This window comes from Lissotriton helveticus, chromosome 1_2 (genome assembly GCF_964261635.1).
Source record: "Lissotriton helveticus chromosome 1_2, aLisHel1.1, whole genome shotgun sequence".
NCBI lineage: Eukaryota > Metazoa > Chordata > Amphibia > Caudata > Salamandridae > Lissotriton > Lissotriton helveticus.
The window spans coordinates 440,686,123-440,707,901 of NC_136058.1; the positions used below are offsets into that span (position 1 = coordinate 440,686,123).

The following is a 21,779-nucleotide window of genomic DNA, read 5'->3' on the forward strand; positions in this document are numbered from 1 at the left end:
GGTATTTCTAACTAGACTACAGAAAGAACGTTACATATCTCTGAAAATCCGTTGGTGAAGTGCGTGGTTCTAAAATCAACCGGCGCTCTTCACAGCTTGTCTAGACCTCGCACCCGTGTCCAGGAGCGCAGGACTAGACCGACAACTTCTACCGCGGTCCTCCCTGTTGGTAGTACAGGGGAGAATACCCAGTTCCGCAGTATAATCACTTGCGACCATTTGCGAGCGGGTAATCTTTGCAATGCCCATTTAATGGCAGAGACTGCGGGACAAAGAAGAGCTTTGATTTCTTTTTCCTACACCTTGACAGTACCCCTTCGCAAGGTTAAGCCTCCGGGCTGAGGTTTGTGAGGATTTTGCAAGTGAAAAATGTTGGTTAATCGGGGAGCATGAACATCTGATTGTTCCACCCACGACCTATCCTCTGGGCCAAAACCCTTCCAGTCTACAAGATAGAAGATTTTCCCTCGAATGGACTTTGAAACTAAGATTCTTTTAACTTAAAATACTTCTCGTCCTTTCACTAAAATAGGTTCTCTATTCCTCAATTCTTTCAAATGGGGTGAAACCTTTTTAAGAAGAGAAACATGAAACACTGGGTGTATTTTTAGCTGTGGTGGTAGTTTTAGTTTGAAAGTCACTGGATTCACTACTTGCTCCACAGGAAATGGACCTATAAATCGGGGTTGAAACTTTCTATTTCCTTTAAGCTTTAGGTTTCTTGTGCTTAACCATGCCCTGTCCCCTGTACTCAAATCTGGTTCAGGTCTTCTTTTTCATCTGCACTTTGCTTGTAGCGTTCCTTAGCTTTCATTAAGTTCTTGGTGGCAGACTTGTGTACCTTGCTAAGATGCAAAGTTTTGTGCTGCAGGCACCAACACTTCTTGAGAGGAAACCTCAGAATTAGGATGCCTTCCATAATTCAAGTAGAAAGGGGGAAAACCAGTAGAGGCATTCTTAGCATTATTATGTGCAAACTCTGCAGTCCAAAGAAGATCAAGCCACTCTCCCTCTTGATCCAAAAGAAACAGTCTGAGATACTTTTCTAACTCTTGATTGGCCCTTTCAGTTTGACCATCTGTTTGTGGATGAAAACTCGTTGGGTAACGTGTCTCAATTCCCAAACCCCTTGTACAAACCTTCCAACAATGGGATAGAAATTGAGATCCACGATCTGTGATCAAAACCTTTGGAATAATACCATGTATCTTACAACACGTTAATTGAATTGTGTGGCTATTTGTTTTGCAGATGACTTCCCTTTCAGGGCAACAAAATGCGCCATTTTTGAGAACGAGTCTTCCATGAGTAATACTGAACTGAATCCCTGACTAGAAGGCAATTTAACAATCAAATCCATAGTCACAGTGTGCCAGGAAAATGGAGGGGTAGGCAAAGGTCTCAATAGACCCAGAGAAGCCAGCTTATTTGTCTTCCCTATTGGACAAATCTCACAGCCTTCCACATAAACTCGAACATCTTTGGACAACCCTGGCCACCAAAACTGTCTCCTTAACAACTCCTCCGTTCAGTGGATTCCAGGGTGACCAGCCAATGGACTGTCATGACAGTCGATCAACGCTTGTTGTTGAAGTTCTTTGATTGGTAAGTACAAGGCCTTGGAATGAAACGGTAATCCATCGACAATTTCTTGAGTTGACTCCTTCTCTGCCAAGCCGCGTATTCCTTCAGAAGGTAAGGCTTCTTTGACCTTGTCTACAAGAGTTTTCTCACTAGTGGCTCCAACGATCTTAGTTTCAGGAATTATCTTTTGATCACTAATGGGACTCTTTCTTCCATCCGTGTCAATGCGAGACTTGGCATCTACCTTTCCATTATTTCTTCCTGGCCGATAAGTTATTACAAAGTCATAATTGGCGAAATACAGGGACCACCTAAGTTGGCATGGTGTGAGCGTTCTGGCAGACTTCAGAAACTGAAGATTCCGGTGATCGGTGATTACCGTCACCACATGTTTTGCTCTGACTAGGTAATGTCGCCATTCTTGGAACGCATCTTTGATAGCGAGGAGTTTTTTATCTGAAATAGTATACGTTATTTCCACTGGTTTCAATTTTCTAGAGTAATATGCCACCGGATGCAACTGTTCGGTCTCTTTGTGTCTCTCTGAAAGTACCTCTCCGATGGCCTGTTTAGAAGCATCAGTCTCCAAGTAAAACAGTTGAATAGGATGCGCATGCAGCAGAATTGGTGCAGTGGTAAAACTCTTCTTCAAGAACTGGAAAGCATCTTCTGCCTCAGCAGACGATTAAAAAGGTACTCCTTTCCGTAGCAATTTAGTAATTGGTGGTACCTTCAGGGAAAAATCTTGAATGAATCTCCGATAGAAATTTGCAAACCCGATGAAGCTCTGTATCTTTCACAGAGGTTGGAGGAGGCCAATTTAAGACTGCCTCAATGTTTTTAATATCCATGGTAAGACCTTCTGGAGCAATTACAAATCCCAAGAAATCCACAGGTTTCACCCCAAAAGCGCATTTTTCAAGTTTTATGTAAAGCTTGCTTTCCTTCAGGCAATGCAAAACTCTTTTGACCCGTTGGTGATCTTCTTCTGATGAGGAATAAATCGAAATGTTGATGTAAACAATCTTGCATTGATCAATGAACTCCTTCAGGACATCATTAATGAAGTACTGGAAGGCTGCAGGAGCGTTGCTCAAACTGTAGGGCATCACTTGGTACTCATATAATCCATACTTTGTTCTGAATGCTGTTTTTCATTCCTCTCCACTTCTCACTCAAATTAAATGGCACTCCCCATGTAAATCTAACTTTCTGAAGATTTTTTCATCTTTTAGTTCATCTAGAACATGGGTACTCACAAACTTTCTCTCGGGGGCCAAATTTACAGTGTGGTTTGTGGCCACGGGCCACACCGGTGGAGGCGGAGTCAGTGGGGGAGGGGGAAGGGGCTAGAACGAAAAAAACTGAAACTGTGACCATGAAGTTGAACACAGGCCCCTGCAGCTGACGCGTTCATCCACTGAGCCAACAGACCAGTATACACACACATCTCTCTTTCTCTCTCCCTATCTCTCCCTCCCTCTCTCTGTCTCCCTCCTTCTATCTCTCTCGCTCCCTCCTTCCCCCTCTCTCTGTCTCCCTCTGTCTCTCTCCCTCCGTCTATCTCTGTCTTACCTCTCTTTTTTCTCTCTCTCCCTCCCTCTATTTCCTTCCCTCTCTCCGTCTCCCTCCATCTGTCTCCCTCTATCTGTGTCCCACTGTCCATCTCCATCTGTCTCCCTCCCTCTGTCTGCCCTCTGTCTGTCTCCATCCCTCACTCTGTCTCCCTCCCTCTGTTTCCCTCCCTCTCTCTGTCTGTCTCCCTCCCTCTGTCTGTCTCCGTCTGTCTGTCTGTGTCTGTCTCCCTCTGTCTGTCTCCCTCTCTCCCTCTGTCTCCCTCCCTCTGTCTATCTCATCCCTTCCTATGTCTGTCTCCCTCTCTCCCTCTGTCTCTCTATGTCTCTATCGCTGTCTGTCTCTACCTCTATCTGTCTCTGCCTCTATCTGTCTCTGCCTCTATCTGTCTCTGTCTGTCCCTGTCTCTGACCCTATCTAGCTCCGTCTGTCCCAGTCTCTATCTGTCTCTGCCTCTGTCTCTATATGTCTTTATCTGTCTCTATCTGTCTCACCTCACCCGGCTCTCACTCCCTGCTCTGTCCTCCACCTCCCTCACCGGGCTCTCACTCCCTGCTGCCCTCCACCTCCCTCACCCGGTCTCTCACTCCCTGCTCTGCCCTCCACCTCCCTCACCCGGGCTCTCACTCCCTGCTCTGCCCTCCACCTCCCTCACCCGGACTCTCACTCCTTGCTCTGCCCTCCACCTCCCTCACCCGGGCTCTCACTCCCTGCTCTGCCCTCCCACCTCACAGGGCTCTCACTCCCTGCTCTGCCCTCCACCTCCCTCACCTGGGCTCTCACTCCCTGCTCTGCCCTCCACCTCCCTCACCCGGACTCTCACTCCCTGCTCTGCCCTCCACCTCCCTCACCCGGGCTCTCACTCCCTGCTCTGCCCTCCCACCTCACCGGCTCTCAGTTCTTGCTGTCCTCCCCCCTCCCACCCCCTCTCCCCTGTTTGTCAGCCTGGCTGACACAGCCTCCCGGGCACCCCAGTACTTCACAGGTCTTTAAACGACCATTTGTCTGTTAATGAGGCTTTGTTCACCTCTTAGTGCCCCTGCAGCTCCACTCTTGACTGTGGCTGGAATCGCCCGGGGCCCCCACAGAGCAGGCTCTCTGATTACGCACTGCTGCTCCCCGAGATGTTTGCTGAAGTTAAAAAAAACAAACACACAGGTGTGATGTGTCTCAAGCTCCGCGGGCCGCCACTGAAGGCTTGCCGGGCCGTACTTTGAGTACCCCTGATCTAGAATAACTGAAATCAGGGGAAGAGGCTAACGATTCTTTATTGTAATCTTGTTCAAGGCACGATAATCTATACACAGTCTCAGATCTCCGTCACATTTTGGAATGAAAAATAACGGTGAAGAAACGGGGGACTGTGAAGGTCGTATGAACCCGTTTTCTAAGTATTTCTTAGGATGACGGTTTTCAGCTTCAGTAAGCGCATACATTCGGCTACAAGGAAGGTTAGATCCAGGTTCCAAATCAAATTTTGCAGTCATACCAGTGATGTGGGGGCAACTTCTTTGATTCCAAACCACTGAAAACTTCAGCAAACTATTGCTATTCTACCGGAAGACTCAGTTTGCACCTCAAACATCTGATTGTTCCACCCACGACCTATCCTCTGGGCCAAAACCCTTCCAGTCTACAAGATAGAAGATTTTCTCTCGAATGGACTTTGAAACTAAGATTCTTTTAACTTAAAATACTTCTCGTCCTTTCACTAAAATAGGTTCTCTTTTCCTCAATTCTTTCAAATGGGGTGAAACCTTTTTAAGAAGAGAAACATGAAACACTGGGTGTATTTTTAGCTGTGGTGGTAGTTTTAGTTTGAAAGTCACTGGATTCACTACTTGCTCCACAGGAAATGGACCTATAAATCGGGGTTGAAACTTTCTATTTCCTTTAAGCTTTAGGTTTCTTGTGCTTAACCATGCCCTGTCCCCTGTACTCAAATCTGGTTCAGGTCTTCTTTTTCATCTGCACTTTGCTTGTAGCGTTCCTTAGCTTTCATTAAGTTCTTGGTGGCAGACTTGTGTACCTTGCTAAGATGCAAAGTTTTGTGCTGCAGGCACCAACACTTCTTGAGAGGAAACCTCAGAATTAGGATGCCTTCCATAATTCAAGTAGAAAGGGGGAAAACCAGTAGAGGCATTCTTAGCATTATTATGTGCAAACTCTGCAGTCCAAAGAAGATCAAGCCACTCTCCCTCTTGATCCAAAAGAAACAGTCTGAGATACTTTTCTAACTCTTGATTGGCCCTTTCAGTTTGACCATCTGTTTGTGGATGAAAAGTCGTTGGGTAACGTGTCTCAATTCCCAAACCCCTTGTACAAACCTTCCAACAATGGGATAGAAATTGAGATCCACGATCTGTGATCAAAACCTTTGGAATAATACCATGTATCTTACAACACGTTAATTGAATTGTGTGGCTATTTGTTTTGCAGATGACTTCCCTTTCAGGGCAACAAAATGCGCCATTTTTGAGAACGAGTCTTCCATGAGTAATACTGAACTGAATCCCTGACTAGAAGGCAATTTAACAATCAAATCCATAGTCACAGTGTGCCAGGAAAATGGAGGGGTAGGCAAAGGTCTCAATAGACCCCGAGAAGCCAGCTTATTTGTCTTCCCCATTGGACAAATCTCACAGCCTTCCACATAAACTCGAACATCTTTGGACAACCCTGGCCACCAAAACTGTCTCCTTAACAACTCCTCCGTTCAGTGGATTCCAGGGTGACCAGCCAATGGACTGTCATGACAGTCGATCAACGCTTGTTGTTGAAGTTCTTTGATTGGTAAGTACAAGGCCTTGGAATGAAACGGCAATCCATCAACAATTTCTTGAGTTGACTCCTTCTCTGCCAAGCCGCGTATTCCTTCAGAAGGTAAGGCTTCTTTGACCTTGTCTACAAGCGTTTTCTCACTAGTGGCTCCAACGATCTTAGTTTCAGGAATTATCTTTTGATCACTAATGGGACTCTTTCTTCCATCCGTGTCAATGCGAGACTTGGCATCTACCTTTCCATTATTTCTTCCTGGCCGATAAGTTATTACAAAGTCATAATTGGCGAAATACAGGGACCACCTAAGGTGGCATGGTGTGAGCGTTCTGGCAGACTTCAGAAACTGAAGATTCCGGTGATCGGTGATTACCGTCACCACATGTTTTGCTCTGACTAGGTAATGTCGCCATTCTTGGAACGCATCTTTGATAGCGAGGAGTTTTTTATCTGAAATAGTATACGTTATTTCCACTGGTTGCAATTTTCTAGAGTAATATGCCACCGGATGCAACTGTTCGGTCTCTTTGTGTCTCTCTGAAAGTACCTCTCCGATGGCCTGTTTAGAAGCATCAGTCTCCAGGTAAAACAGTTGAATAGGATGCGCATGCAGCAGAATTGGTGCAGTGGTAAAACTCTTCTTCAAGAACTGGAAAGCATCTTCTGCCTCAGCAGACGATTAAAAAGGTACTCCTTTCCGTAGCAATTTAGTAATTGGTGGTACCTTCAGGGAAAAATCTTGAATGAATCTCCAATAGAAATTTGCAAACCCGATGAAGCTCTGTATCTTTCACAGAGGTTGGAGGACGCCAATTTAAGACTGCCTCAATGTTTTTAATATCCATGGTAAGACCTTCTGGAGCAATTACAAATCCCAAGAAATCCACAGGTTTCACCCCAAAAGCGCATTTTTCAAGTTTTATGTAAAGCTTGCTTTCCTTCAGGCAATGCAAAACTCTTTTGACCCGTTGGTGATCTTCTTCTGATGAGGAATACATCGAAATGTTGATGTAAACAATCTTGCATTGATCAATGAACTCCTTCAGGACATCATTAATGAAGTACTGGAAGGCTGCAGGAGCGTTGCTCAAACTGTAGGGCATCACTTGGTACTCATATAATCCATACTTTGTTCTGAATGCTGTTTTTCATTCCTCTCCACTTCTCACTCAAATTAAATGGCACTCCCCATGTAAATCTAACTTTCTGAAGATTTTTTCATCTTTTAGTTCATCTAGAACATGGGTACTCACAAACTTTCTCTCGGGGGCCAAATTTACAGTGTGGTTTGTGGCCAAGGGCCACACCGGTGGAGGCGGAGTCAGTGGGGGAGGGGGAAGGGGCTAGAACGAAAAAAACTGTGAAACTGTGACCATGAAGTTGAACTCAGGCCCCTGCAGCTGACGCGTTCATCCACTGAGCCAACAGACCAGTATACACACACATCTCTCTTTCTCTCTCCCTATCTCTCCCTCCCTCTCTCTGTCTCCCTCCTTCTATCTCTCTCGCTCCCTCCTTCCCCCTCTCTCTGTCTCCCTCTGTCTCTCTCCCTCCGTCTATCTCTGTCTTACCTCTCTTTTTTCTCTCTCTCCCTCCCTCTATTTCCTTCCCTCTCTCCGTCTCCCTCCATCTGTCTCCCTCTATCTGTGTCCCACTGTCCATCTCCATCTGTCTCCCTCCCTCTGTCTGCCCTCTGTCTGTCTCCATCCCTCACTCTGTCTCCCTCCCTCTGTTTCCCTCCCTCTCTCTGTCTGTCTCCCTCCCTCTGTCTGTCTCCGTCTGTCTGTCTGTGTCTGTCTCCCTCTGTCTGTCTCCCTCTCTCCCTCTGTCTCCCTCCCTCTGTCTATCTCATCCCTTCCTATGTCTGTCTCCCTCTCTCCCTCTGTCTCTCTATGTCTCTATCGCTGTCTGTCTCTTCCTCTATCTGTCTCTGCCTCTATCTGTCTCTGCCTCTATCTGTCTCTGTCTGTCCCTGTCTCTGACCCTATCTAGCTCCGTCTGTCCCAGTCTCTATCTGTCTCTGCCTCTGTCTCTATATGTCTTTATCTGTCTCTATCTGTCTCACCTCACCCGGCTCTCACTCCCTGCTCTGTCCTCCACCTCCCTCACCGGGCTCTCACTCCCTGCTGCCCTCCACCTCCCTCACCCGGTCTCTCACTCCCTGCTCTGCCCTCCACCTCCCTCACCCGGGCTCTCACTCCCTGCTCTGCCCTCCACCTCCCTCACCCGGACTCTCACTCCTTGCTCTGCCCTCCACCTCCCTCACCCGGGCTCTCACTCCCTGCTCTGCCCTCCCACCTCACAGGGCTCTCACTCCCTGCTCTGCCCTCCACCTCCCTCACCCGGGCTCTCACTCCCTGCTCTGCCCTCCACCTCCCTCACCCGGACTCTCACTCCCTGCTCTGCCCTCCACCTCCCACACCCGGGCTCTCACTCCCTGCTCTGCCCTCCCACCTCACCGGCTCTCAGTTCTTGCTGTCCTCCCCCCTCCCACCCCCTCTCCCCTGTGTGTCAGCCTGGCTGACACAGCCTCCCGGGCACCCCAGTACTTCACAGGTCTTTAAACGACCATTTGTCTGTTAATGAGGCTTTGTTCACCTCTTAGTGCCCCTGCAGCTCCACTCTTGACTGTGGCTGGAATCGCCCGGGGCCCCCACAGAGCAGGCTCTCTGATTACGCACTGCTGCTCCCCGAGATGTTTGCTGAAGTTAAAAAAAACAAACACACAGGTGCGATGTGTCACAAGCTCCGCGGGCCGCCACTGAAGGCTTGCCGGGCCGTACTTTGAGTACCCCTGATCTAGAATAACTGAAATCAGGGGAAGAGGCTAACGATTCTTTATTGTAATCTTGTTCAAGGCACAATAATCTATACACAGTCTCAGATCTCCGTCACATTTTGGAATGAAAAATAACGGTGAAGAAACGGGGGACTGTGAAGGTCGTATGAACCCGTTTTCTAAGTATTTCTTAGGATGACGGTTTTCAGCTTCAGTAAGCGCATAAATTCGGCTACAAGGAAGGTTAGATCCAGGTTCCAAATCAAATTTTGCAGTCATACCAATGATGTGGGGGCAACTTCTTTGATTCCAAACCACTGAAAACTTCAGCAAACTATTGCTATTCTACCGGAAGACTCCGTTTGCACCTCAAACACCATCATCTTTTGCTTGCATAATAAAGCTGCTAGATTTCCATCTTGCTCGTTCTGCTTTTTTCCGAAGCAATTCTCCAACCAATAACTTGGTTGTGTTCAGTTAACCAAGGCAAACCCAGGATGATTCCAAACTGAGGAGCATCGATCAAGTTAAATTGAATCTCTTCCTTCTGACCTTCAACAGAGACAACTTCCACAACTTCTGTGTGACTGGTTATTGGGCCGGAAGATACATTTGTACCCTCAACAGCCCTAACTGCCTCACTTCTCTCTTTAGGTAATGCCTCAGACCAATTTTCGAGGCATATTTGAGGTCACAAAAGTTCCCCGTAGCACCGGAGTCCAGCATCACGGCCACTCCTGAAAGAACTCGGTCTTGAAATCTTAGGGTCCTCGTCAGAATAAGGTGTGGATCGGAAGATTGTAGAATATTGGCCACCTGATGAGAAATTGGAGTTGTATCCTTGTTAGCAACCACCAGCCCAACTCCTTCTACTAGTGGTGCAGAGAGTTTTCCTTCTTGAAGGTTTTTGGCTTCTTGGGACATTTCTTTACAAAATGTTCACTGATACCACAATAAAGCCATAGATTATTCTGTCAACGCTTTGCTTTCTCTTCTTTGGAAAGGCGGCCTCTAATAGTTCCAATTTGCATAGGTTCGACTGCATGTTCTTTATCACCAGATTTAACAACCTATGTGTTGACCCGGTCAAAGCGTGGTACACTGGGCCGAAATTTGCATTGTCTTTCACCCCTTCTTTCCGTTTGTCGATAGTCTATCTCAAAAACGAAATCAATCAAAGCTGAAACTTCTGTAGGGCGATTTGGGATCGGTGACACCGCATCCTTTAAGTTCTCTTTCAAACCCCAATAGAACAAGGCTGCCCTTTTGGCCTCCGGCCATTCAGTTTCTACAACAAGTTTGTTAAATTGGGCCAGGTAAGTGACACGCTCTCGATTCCCTTGCCTCAACTCCAGTAATTCATTACCCGACTATCAAAAATTCACAAAAACACTTTCTTGAATTGCTCGAAGTTCTATAAAATTGGGGAGTCTTGGGTGACCAGGGGCATTGACCATGAAGCTGCGTCTCCATTGAGATACGACAAGATGGAAGTTCTACAAGATTGTGCATCTGGGAAGACAGTAGGTCGACATATGTGGTACAATGAGCACTGAGTTAAGAAATGTGGGCCTTCGTTTAAAATTTGATTACCATATTTTTCTCCCTGACTCCCATCAACTCTTGTTGAATCTCCTTAAGAATATTTCCTAATTTTTTATAATTGAACCCTTTAGCCATTCTGCTCAGGTGAGTATTGACGTGGGCACTTCACTCTGATAAGGGTCGTGGTTACTCACAGTGCCAACACTCCCAGGAGCAGAACTATGAGATTTTTACAAATTCGGAGCAGAACTATGAGATTTTCCAAAGTCCACCACTGGTTTTCCCACAGCCACCAACTGAAGAGTGTACTAGTAGCCGTGTGAACACAGCCGGGAAAAAGGGGAATGGAACAGAGAAGAGACTACCTGGCCATCTGGCTCTTCCACTCTACATCTTCCTTTCTGCCGTACTCCGTTTTATGCCTTTCTTACTCCCTCTCTCTCTTCAAGCATGAGTGGAAATCGATGTAACAGAAAAGCACACCATTACTAATTTCCTTCAATTCCTTCTCCACTTTCTTACTCTCTCACTTTCTCTCTCTCTCTCTCTCTCTCTCTCTCTCTCTCATTTATATATATATATATATATATATATATTTCCTTACCCAGAGAGCCTATGGCTTTTGCTCCTAATCTATTCTTCAATATAACTATTTTATTCTTTGGTAACCTGCATTATAAACAAAATTTTCGCACCCTTTCGGTGAGTTAATTTATTCTTTTTCACTCATTCGTTCATTCCCTCACTGCCTTACTTTCTTATCTTCTGAATTCTTCTTACTTCTCCCTTAGAAACCTTCTGGAGCCTCTGTCATCAACCAAGCAACAAAGAAATCAGGAACTGAAGTATTCAATGGGTAAGGGTTAATTATTCTCTTTATATTTCTTTTTTCCTATTCACTTTAAATTGGTATTTCTCTCCAGTTCTAAATTACCGAACTAACCGAGGCACCGAAGCGCTCTAAAATCAATCGGCGCACTTCACAGCTGGTCTAGACCTCGCGCCCGTGTCCAGGAACTCAGGACTAGACCGGCAACTTCCACCGCGGTCCTCCCTGTTGGTAGTATAGGGGAGAATGCCCGGTTCCGCACTATAATCGCCCGCGACCTTTTCCGAGTGGGTGATCTTTGCAATGCCGGTTCAATGGCAGATACTGCGAGACAAAGAAGAGCTTTAATTACTAGTGCCTGACCTGTGTTATTGCATTGTTTGCATCAGATTCTCCTACTGCTTGGCCCGTGCTATTGCATTATTTGCATCAATCCTAGTGCCTGGCCCGTGTTATTGCATTATTTGCTTCAATCCAAGTGCCTGGCCCGTGTTATTGCATTGTTTGTGTCAGATTCTCCTACTGCTTGGCCTGTGTTATTGCATTATTTGCTTCAATCCAAGAGCCTAGTCCGTGTGATTGCATTGTTTGCATCAGATTTTCCTAGTACCTGATCTGTGTTATTGCACTGTTTGCATCAGATTCTCTTAGTGCTTGGCCTGTGTTATTGCATTGTTTGCATCAGATTCTTCTAGTGCCTGGCCTGTGTTATTGTAGTGTTTGCGTCAGATTCTCCTAGTGCCTGGCCGTGTTATTGCATTGTTTGCATCAGATTCTCTTGGTGCCTGGCCTGTGTTATAGCATTGTTTGCATCAGATTCTTCTGGTGCCTCGCCCGTGTTATTGCAGTGTTTGTGTCAGATTATCCTACTGCTTGGCCCGTGGTATTGCATTATTTGCATCAATCCTAGTGACTCGCCCGTGTTATTGCATTATTTGCTTCAATCCAAGTGCCTGGCCCGTGTTATTGCATTGTTTGTGTCAGATTCTCCTACTGCTTGGCCCGTGTTATTGCATTATTTGCTTCAATCCAAGAGCCTGGTCCGTGTTATTGCATTGATTGCATCCGATTCCCCTAGTACCTGATCTGTGTTATTGCATTGTTTACATCAGATGCTCCTCGTGCCTGGCCTATGTTATTGCATTGTTTGCATCAGATTCTCCTCGTGCCTGGCTTGTGTTATTGCATTGTTTGCATCAGATTCTCCTCGTGCCTGGCCCATGTTATTGCAGTGTTTGTGTCAGATTCTCCTACTGCTTGGCCCGTGTTAGTGCATAATTTGCTTCAACCCTAGTGCCTGGCCCGTGTTATTGTAATGTTTGCATTAGATTCTCTTGGTGCCTGGCCCGTGGTATTGCATTGTTTGCATCAGATTCTCTTGGGGCCTGGCCCGTGTTATTACATTGTTTGCATCAGATTCTCCTTGTGCCTGGCCCGTGTTATTGCATTGCTTACATTAGATTCTTCTGGTGCCTGGCCTGTGTTATTGCATTATTTGCTTCAATCCTACTGCCTGGCCCGTGTTATTGCATTGTTTGCATCTAGTGCCCGGCCTGTGTTATTGCATTGTTTGCATCTAGTGCACGGCCTGTGTTATTGCATTGTTTGCATTAGATTCTTCTAGTGCCTGGTCTGTGTTATTGCATTGTTTGCATCACATTTTTCTAGTACATGGTCTGTTATTGCATTATATGTGCTGCTTTTGGTATGGTATTATTCTAATAGTTGCAGCTTTTCTAACAAACATGGTACCTTTTATCCCAATCAAGTGCATCTAACTGCAAGGTCACTGCCCTCTTCCTGCAGTGTTGTGTGGCCCTTTAGGCTCCGAGTGAATTTTCCCGATTCATGCCCTTATATAGGTAGGATTCACATTGCCCTTATATAGGCATAGAAATCAAGTCCTTACTTAGACATATCCCATGCAGACCAAATATAGGCATGGCTACTTCCACCCGTACCAAACGTCATAACGATTACTTGGAAAATCAGCTTAAGCAGTTAGGGAACTTCTCCTTGCTCGAATATTGATTTGTCCAAGAACTCATGTACTTTGCAAAGAACAACTGTTCCCTAGGGGTTCTTTCCTGACGTTATTATGCCCGACTTCATGTCAAAATGTGGCATTCCTAGACACCTTCAAGGTATAAATATACCTCCACTTGCTCTAGAAAGACACGGTGGTTCGGAGCAGTTCGACTATACACTTGCCCGACGGAGCTCGCTAAAGAAAGTGCCGAAGGAAGCCGACCTTCCAGCTGACGCACTGATCGGGAAGCTGTCACTTCTCCTGCAGAGAATCCAGCTCCAGTGTTTCCAAGCTCCCCTTGCGGGGAGTTGGGAAGTCGAGTCCCAAGACAGAGATACCAGACCTCCTTCATTCTAACGAAGGTATGGAGCCTATTAGAACCTAGAGAAATCTTGGATAGATTCTTGGCAAAGAAATCTAAACCTATTCTACACAATACTTACTTCTTCCCTTGTACTAGACTTAGGTTAGGTACATTGGAGTAGGCGTATTTTAGAAGCACCAGTTGAGTATTTTAGCCTGTGTATTTATGTATGTATTTTTATATGGCTTAGAACCCATACAATGCTCTTACAGTATTATTTTATAATACTATTCTCGCTGTACGCATTATACTTCGCAGTCTGCTTAACGATTGTAGCAGTTCACTTCTCTTGTATGAGAAAGAAGACTGTTCAATAAACCTTTTTATTGAAAATGCCTGTCTTACTATTTCTCTGCAACTCTGTAGAAACGAAGCATGCACGATTGACTGAGTAAAATACGTATCTATTGTTTCCTCCACTCTAGAGATATGTTTCTCATTCTTGGGAAACAAAGTTCTCATGTTTATGCGGTTATCAGAAACTAATCCCTTCTTGTGAATTCGAGAAAGTTTCTAGTGACCACTGAGCTAGCTGACACTCACTATTAAGTTTAGTATATTCAATAGAGACCTAGTCGACCTCAGTCCTACGTCTAATCTATAGGATATATTATTCCAATGCGTAGAGCCTATTGGGAATATAGGAACTACGCTACAGCAGTAGCAATCTACTTCCCATTTATGAAGCAACAGACAGCACAGCATGCCTGCCAGAGATGTCGTAGGGTCAGAAACAGTACATAGGTAAATAGGTATAATGGAAAACTAACTGATGAGTACGATTTTAAATGAAGAAGCTGCTGTGATAGACGGCAAAACATCCATGTCGAAACATCAGTAGTAGGACAATGGTACATGGAACGATAATAGTAGATTTATTTATACGTCTATGCAGTGCGTGTCACTTAATGTTCTTTTCTCCCACTCTCATGAGATGGTTTTACAAGGCAACTCCGAGCTCACTGAGTGTGGAGCTTCCACGAATCCCAGAGACGGGCCGTTCCAAAGACGGTAACAGAGAAGGTTGAAAGATCTGAGTCTTGATCCTGGCAGATGGACTGGTGATCCCTGAGGGGGTGTAGTTGGTCTGTGTGTTGCCATGGCTGTCCAGTGGATGTAAGAAAATGTCAGCAATTTGTGGAGGGCCCTCTTTTGGGTGAGAACCTCCCAGCTTCATGCAATACGGACTAGAGGGTTTGTGTCTGCGCAGGATGAGTTACATTCTGATAGCTAAATGGAGGACCTTGTCCAAAGGGGATAGATGTTACCAAGGATTAACATCTTCAGTTACGACAGATAGAGAAAGTCCATTTACCTCCAGGTGCTAGAAAAGCTTTCTGCACTCTGCTGGTGCAGGCAGGCAATGGTAAACAAAAATTGGTTCTGTCGGAAAGTGAACAATTTCTTAGTTACACAACATATATTCCTATAACTTTTCTTACTTAGTTATACTTGGAAGTATTTGAATAGGAAAATCACACACCACACATTTTTTATCAAAAAAGAGAGAAGGGTTGTTATTCATCAATCCCTTTACAGAAATTAATTTTCAACACTTAAAAATTGGTTGTCCATACAATAGATTTTCAAAACAAAGTGCACAAGTGAATAAATTGTGATCAAGTGATTTGAGTGTATAATACAGTGAAACAATTTTTACAGCTAAAATTAAAAGAAGTACAGGTCCAACAATGGTTTCAATTTCCACAGACAGTACAATTATTTCTATTTTTCTGCTGGGATATAGCAAGGACCAATTGGAAAGTTAACGTCGACGTTTCGACCCTGGAGTACGGTGCTGTCTTATTAGCAACCAGTTCGGGTCTTCATCAGGACGAAAGAGAAGAAGGGACAACCTACAATTAAAAAAGGCGTGCCTGTTTTAGTACGGGGTGTGTGAAATTGACAAGTGGGTGATAACACCCTTCATTTAATTGCTCACCTGAAATTTCGTATTTTGGGGTGGGGGGGGTTGCTTGGTTTAGGCGTCCTATTTCTGCCTCTATAGGACGCCTAAACCAATTGGTCCTTGCTATATCCCAGCAGAAAAATAGAAATAATTGTACTGTCTGTGGAAATTGAAACCATTGTTGGACCTGTACTTCTTTTAATTTTAGCTGTAAAAATTGTTTCACTGTATTATACACTCAAATAACTTGATCACAATTTATTCACTTGTGCATTTTGTTTTGAAAATCTATTGTATGGACAACCAATTTTTAAGTGTTGAAAATTAATTTCTGTAAAGGGATTGATGAATAACAACCCTTCTCTCTTTTTTGATAAAAAATGTGTGGTGTGTGATTTTCCTATTCAAATACTTCCAAGTATAACTAAGTAAGAAAAGTTATAGGAATATATGTTGTGTAACTAAGAAATTGTTCACTTTCCGACAGAACCAATTTTTGTTTACCATTGCCTACCCAGGTTCTGAGGGTTACTGGGTTACCCCATTACAAGTAATGGTGCAGGCAGGCAGGCGGGTCAAGAGAGCGACCCTTGACCCTTCCAGGTAGGTCGCTCCCCCTCCGCACAGCACCGCCTGTGCCCGTTCTCTCCCTCCCTGCCCCGTGTCTCTCTGCCCGGTTTTTCCTTCTGCTCCACATGCGACCCCTGTGGCTCTCTGCCCGTGGTGCCTTCTGTTGCTTAGCTGCCCCTGCACTTCTGTGACGTTTCTACCCTTGTTTGTGACCTTTGTGCCCTCTGTCCACTCGTTTCCCCCCATTTTTTGTGACCTTTTTCTGCCATTTCTTGTGACTTTTGTGCATCTGTGCTACTTGTTTGCCCCCGTTTTTTGTGAACTTTTCTGCCCTTTCTTGTGACCTTTGTGCCTCTGTTTACGACAAGGGGGAGGGGGTTTCGATGGGCAATTTCCACTCGTTAAGAGTGGTAGGTCCAACCTCAGCGTGTGCCCTAAAGTCGTAAGTTTTACAAAAAGGCTTGGCTGTTCCTCAAATTGGTGAATGTACGTGTCACACTAATGTTTGGATACTGTTGGTCTCAATGAGTCCTACAGTTGGGCATCCATTTTTTGGGATGTAATGCCCTCACACACCCTTTCAGGTGTCATGCTTCATCATCTGAGATGCTCCTCGTTGGGTCGGCGGTGCAATAACCAACGGGCAACACCTTAAAGAGGGGCACTTTAGCGGAGATCTTTTATCCAACTGCCGTCAGATGAAGTGAGGGTGTGGGGCCAGAACAGCGTAGACGTATATGTGAGTTAAAATAAAGCTAGGAGTACCAGTATCAAGTTTATTCTCGTGGTCCCCTGCTTTAATTAAAATGAAAGACTAGCCGGTACTCGTTGGAATTCAATATTTCCTGTATGAGTCTCAGTTAGTGTGTGATCTAAATGGTCAACATGTTTCTCGCGTGTGTGTACAATGACAGGCGATTCTTCAGGACCTTAGTAATGAAAGTATCTATAGTAGAAGACTGTCTACGTTCGCAGGATCTATCTGAGTTTCTAGTGTACTATTCTAAAAATCTCACAAAAGGAAATGTGTTCCATGTGGTAATATACCTGTGTTGTGCTGCTTCTGCCTAATGTGTCAAGTACACACGCTACAACAGTACCCGGCGGACTGTACATCGGGTTCATACATCCAAAATTTGGTTAAAGTCTCCCGTGCGTCCAGCTTCTCGACCTACCCACGCCGCTGGGTCTGGGTGCCTCTTTTCCACTCGTTTCCCCCCGTTTTTTGTGACCTTTTCTGCCCTTTCTTGGGACCTTTCTGCCTCTGTTCCACTCGTTTCCCCACGTATTTTGTGACCTTTTCTGCCCTTTCTTGGGACCTTTCTGCCTCTATGCCACTCGTTTCCCCCTCAATTGTTGTGCCCTTTTGCCTTCTGTTTCCTTCGTCGCCCCTCGCCACTGTGTCCACCGCCCCCCCTGACTGCCCATTTGCTGCCCCCACCTCCCGCCTCCCAGCTGCTCCTCCCTTCCACCTCCCCATATAGGCTGGCCCCTTCGTGGTGAGGAGAGCGACCCTTGACCATTCCAGGTAGGTTGCTCCCCCTCCGCACAGCACCACCTGTGCCTGTTCTCACCCTCGCTGCCCCCATGTCTTTCTGCCCGGTTTCCCTTCTGTTCCCCTCGCTGCCCCCATGTCTCTCTGCCTGGTTTTTCCTTCTGCTCCCCTCGTGGCCCCCGTGTCTCTCTGCCCGTTTTTGCCTTCTGTTGCTTAGCTGCCCCTTCATTTCTATGACCTTTCTGCCTTCTGTGTCACTCGTTTCCCCCAGTTTTTTGTGACCTTTCTGCCCCTTCTTGTGACCTTTGTGCCTCTGTGCCACTCATTTCCCCCCGTTTTCTGTGACATTTTTGCCCTTCCTGTGACCTTTTTGCCTTCTGTGCCACTCGTTTCCCCTGTATTCTTATGACCTTCTTGCCCTTTTTATGACCTTTCTGCCCTCTGTGCCATTTGTTTCCCCCTCAATTGTTGTGCCCTTTTGCCTTCTGTTTCCTTCGTCGCCCCTCACCACCCCCGCAACTGTGTCCCCTGCGGCTCCGCCCCCTGACTGCCCATTCGCTGCTCCCGCCTCCCAGCTGCTCCTCACTCCCACCTCCCCACACATGCCGGCCGCTGCGCGTTCGCGCTGCTGGCATGCAGCAAGCCTGTCTGCACCTGCCCGCGCCTGGACCGCGCCCAGCGCAAGAACCCCTGGCCCCCACACCCGCCACCACTATGATGCCAGCACTCTGCAAGCTCTCAACCCCGGACGGACCCACAACTGCTTCAAGGCCGCCCCGAAACGCACACACGCTCCCTTCACCTGCCAGAACTGAAGCTACACCAGCCACAGAGCCGACAAACCACTCGCCAAGAAAGACCTCAACCACCTCCGATGCATACTACTGAACACCCGCTCCGCACGCAAACACTCCGTCGAGCTCTGGGACCTGCTCATCACAACCTCCCCAGACGTCACCTTCCTGACAGAGACCTGGTTGAACAACTCCTCCGCACCCGACATCGCCGTAGCCATCCCACACGGCTACAAGATCACCCGCAGAGACCGCATCAACGGAGGTGGAGAAGGAATCAGCATCAGGGTCTCGACTAGCACTGACGACGCGCTCAGCACCGCCGAACACATGCATTTCCAGATCCACACAGACCCTAATTCCACCCTCAGAGGCACCCTCGTATACCGGCCCCCCAGACCCCGCCCCCAGTTCAGTGACTCCATCGCCGACTTCATCAGCACGCACGCCCTGACCTTCACCGACTACATCCTGCTCAGAGATCTGAACTTTCACCTTGAGAACAACAACGACAACAACTCCACAACCCTGATCGATAACCTCGCCAACCTCGGACTGAGACAACTCGTCACAACGCTTACCCACTCCGACAGGCCACAGGCTCGACCCTGTCTTCTCCTCAAGTCCGCATGTCTCCGTCAGCCACACAACCGAACTCCTCTGGACCGACCACCGCTGCATCCACATCACCTTCCAAAAACCCACCACACACCACCGCACCCAACAGATCCCCCACCGCTGCTGGAGCAAAATCACCGAAGACCAACTACATGCAAACCTTGCTCTTAGCCCACCCACCGAACCCTCCAACACCGACGTCGCTGCCCACAACCTCAGATGCTGGATCGAGGACTGCGCCAACACCCTCTCCCCACTGAAGAAACCCCCCCACAGAGACACCAGCAATAGGGCCAGCTGGTTCACCCCAGAACTCCTAGATTCCAAGCATGCCTGCAGGAAATTAGAGAAGAAATGGCAACGTGAACAAACTCCGGACAGCAACGCAGCACGCAAGGACGCCGTCCGCAACCACCACCACCTCATCAGGGCTGCCAAGAAGACCTCCTTCAAAGACCGCCTCGACATCAACGCACACGACAGCAAGGAGCTCTTCAACATCGTGAAGGAACTCTCCAACCCCAGCTCCAACACCAACGACATCCCGCCGTCGCAAGCCCTGTGCGACTCCCTCGCCACCTTCTTCCATCGCAAGATAGCAGACATACACGACCGCTTCAACACCCAGACAGCCCCAACAGACAGCAACACAATAGACCCTCCGCACACCATCGAACACATGCCTTTGCTAGCCTGGACCAGCGTGAGCGTCCATGACACCATCAAGACCATGCTTTACCTATCCCAAAGTCAGAAAACATATAGTAAGCAAAGTAAACAAGTCAGGAAAAGGGTTTACCAGGCAAAAAACGTTGGAGCCAACTGTCGCTTGCAAAATGTTACACAATCTCAGCAAGCTTCGACATACAGTATCTACAGGGCAATATACAGATGAATTAACTGCAGAACTGTTTAAGCGTCTGTAAAAGCTTTTCAGTAGCGAGGTCCATAAACACATTTAGCTGGCAGCTAGTGATTAAACAGGTGACCTTAGTTTGTGGCTATGTGACATGTTCAAGGCGCAAACATGCAAGTGAGGGCCGCCTGGTAAACCACAGCTTAGTGCAAATATATATTAGTGCACCGGTATTGAGGTAATGGCCTGGTTGCAAATATCAGAATTGTCTGAAAGCAAGGAGGGGCCAGAGCTAACAGTCCACCACGATCATTGTAACTCAGCACCCACCCACCCACTCACAGTGACGGTAAAGGTTGGTCTTCCTACCCATGTCGTGACCTCCATTTGCACTAAGCTGTGGTTTACCAGGTGGCCCTCACTTGCATGTTTGCTCCTTGAACATGTCACATAGTCACAAACTAAGGTCACCTGTTTAATCACTAGCTGCCAGCTAAATGTGTTTATGGACCTCGCTACTGAAAAGCTTTTACAATTGTAGGCGGATGCCTTATGTTGTTCCCTTATTATTTTTTCCATCTGTACCCCAACAGGCTTCTGCAATTAAAACAGGCAATGATTAATACAGTCCTGATGATGATCCCGGTTTATTAGGAGCCAGGGGATTGAAACGTCGACGCTTAAACAGTTCTGCAGTTAATTCATCTGTATATTGCCCTGTAGATACTGTATGTCGAAGATTGCTGAGATTGTGTAACATTTTGCAAGCGACAGTTGGCTCCAACGTTTTTTACATGTTAAACCCTTTTCCTGACTTGTTTACTTTGCTTACTATATGTTTTCTGACTTTGGGATAGGTACAGGATTGTGCCCTATCTAAATGTGTGTATGTGACCTCCCCTAGGTCAATTGATTTCTCCTTGATCATACATTAAATATTTCCTCACCCGGCTGTGTGGAGAAAATTTTATTATAGTACTGATTTCGGTCTATAATTTCATTGTTTATTTTATTGAACTATCCTTAGGACCTTTGTTCTCTATAATAATTGACTACCCATGGTCCAGGGTATCCATTGGGCTCCCTTGTTTACTTAAAAAACCATCAAGACCATGAGCACAATCCACTCCGGCTCACCGTCAGACCCTTTCCCGCACCACGTCTTCAACAAAGCAAGCAGCTCCATCGCACCCCACCTATGCAACTTCATCAATCTCTCCCTTGAGACCGCGACCTTAACAGAGAGCTGGAAACACGGCGAGTTCACCGCCCTACTCAAAAAACCCAAGGCAAACCCAAGAGACCTCAAGAACTTCCGACCCATCTCTCTGCTCCCCTTCCCGGCCAAGGTCATCAAGAAAATTGTTAACAGACAGCTAACCCGATACCTCGAAAACAACCGAATCCTGGAACCTTCCCAGTCAGGGTTCCGCAGCAACCACAGCACCGAGACAGCCCTCATCGCCGCCACCGACGACATCAGGACCCTGCTAGACAAGGGGAAGACTGCAGCCCTCATCCTCCTAGACCTCTCCACCGCCTTCGACACAGTCTGCCACCGCACACTACGCGCATGCCTCCAGGCCGCAGGGATCCGAGACAAGGCCGTGGAATGGACCACCTCCTTCCTCTTCGGCAGAACCGAGAGCGTCTGCCTCCCCCCGGTCCATTCCGAAGCCTCAGAGATCCTCTGCGGCCTACCTCAAGGATCCTCCCTCAGCCCGACACTGTTCAACATTTACATGGCCCCGCTCGCACACGTCGCCTGACAGCACGACCTCAATATAATCTCCTACACCGACGACACTCAGCTGATCTTCTCCCTCACCAAGAACCCCATCACCGCCAAAGCCAAATTCCATGACGGAATGTAGGCTGTTGCCAACTGGATGAAGATCAGCCGTCTGAAGCTGAACTCGGACAAGACGGAGGTGCTCATCCTCGGCTCCAACCCGTCAGCCTTGGCGACTCCTGGTGGCCAACGGCACTGGGGGCAGCCCCGACCACCAACCTCCACGCACGCAACCTGGGAATCATCCTCGACTCAACACTTC

At 46.9% G+C, this 21,779-nt stretch overlaps 1 protein-coding gene across 1 annotated transcript in view; it reads left to right on the forward strand.

The window, feature by feature from the left end:
* LOC144805415 (uncharacterized) overlaps positions 1-21,779 on the forward strand; it is a 60,964-nt gene that overhangs the window by 3,744 nt on the left and 35,441 nt on the right. Inside the window, exon 3 of the mRNA XM_078671978.1 lies at positions 11,053-11,117. The gene's annotated coding sequence lies outside the window, so the exon portion shown is untranslated. The remainder of the gene's footprint in view (positions 1-11,052; positions 11,118-21,779) is intronic.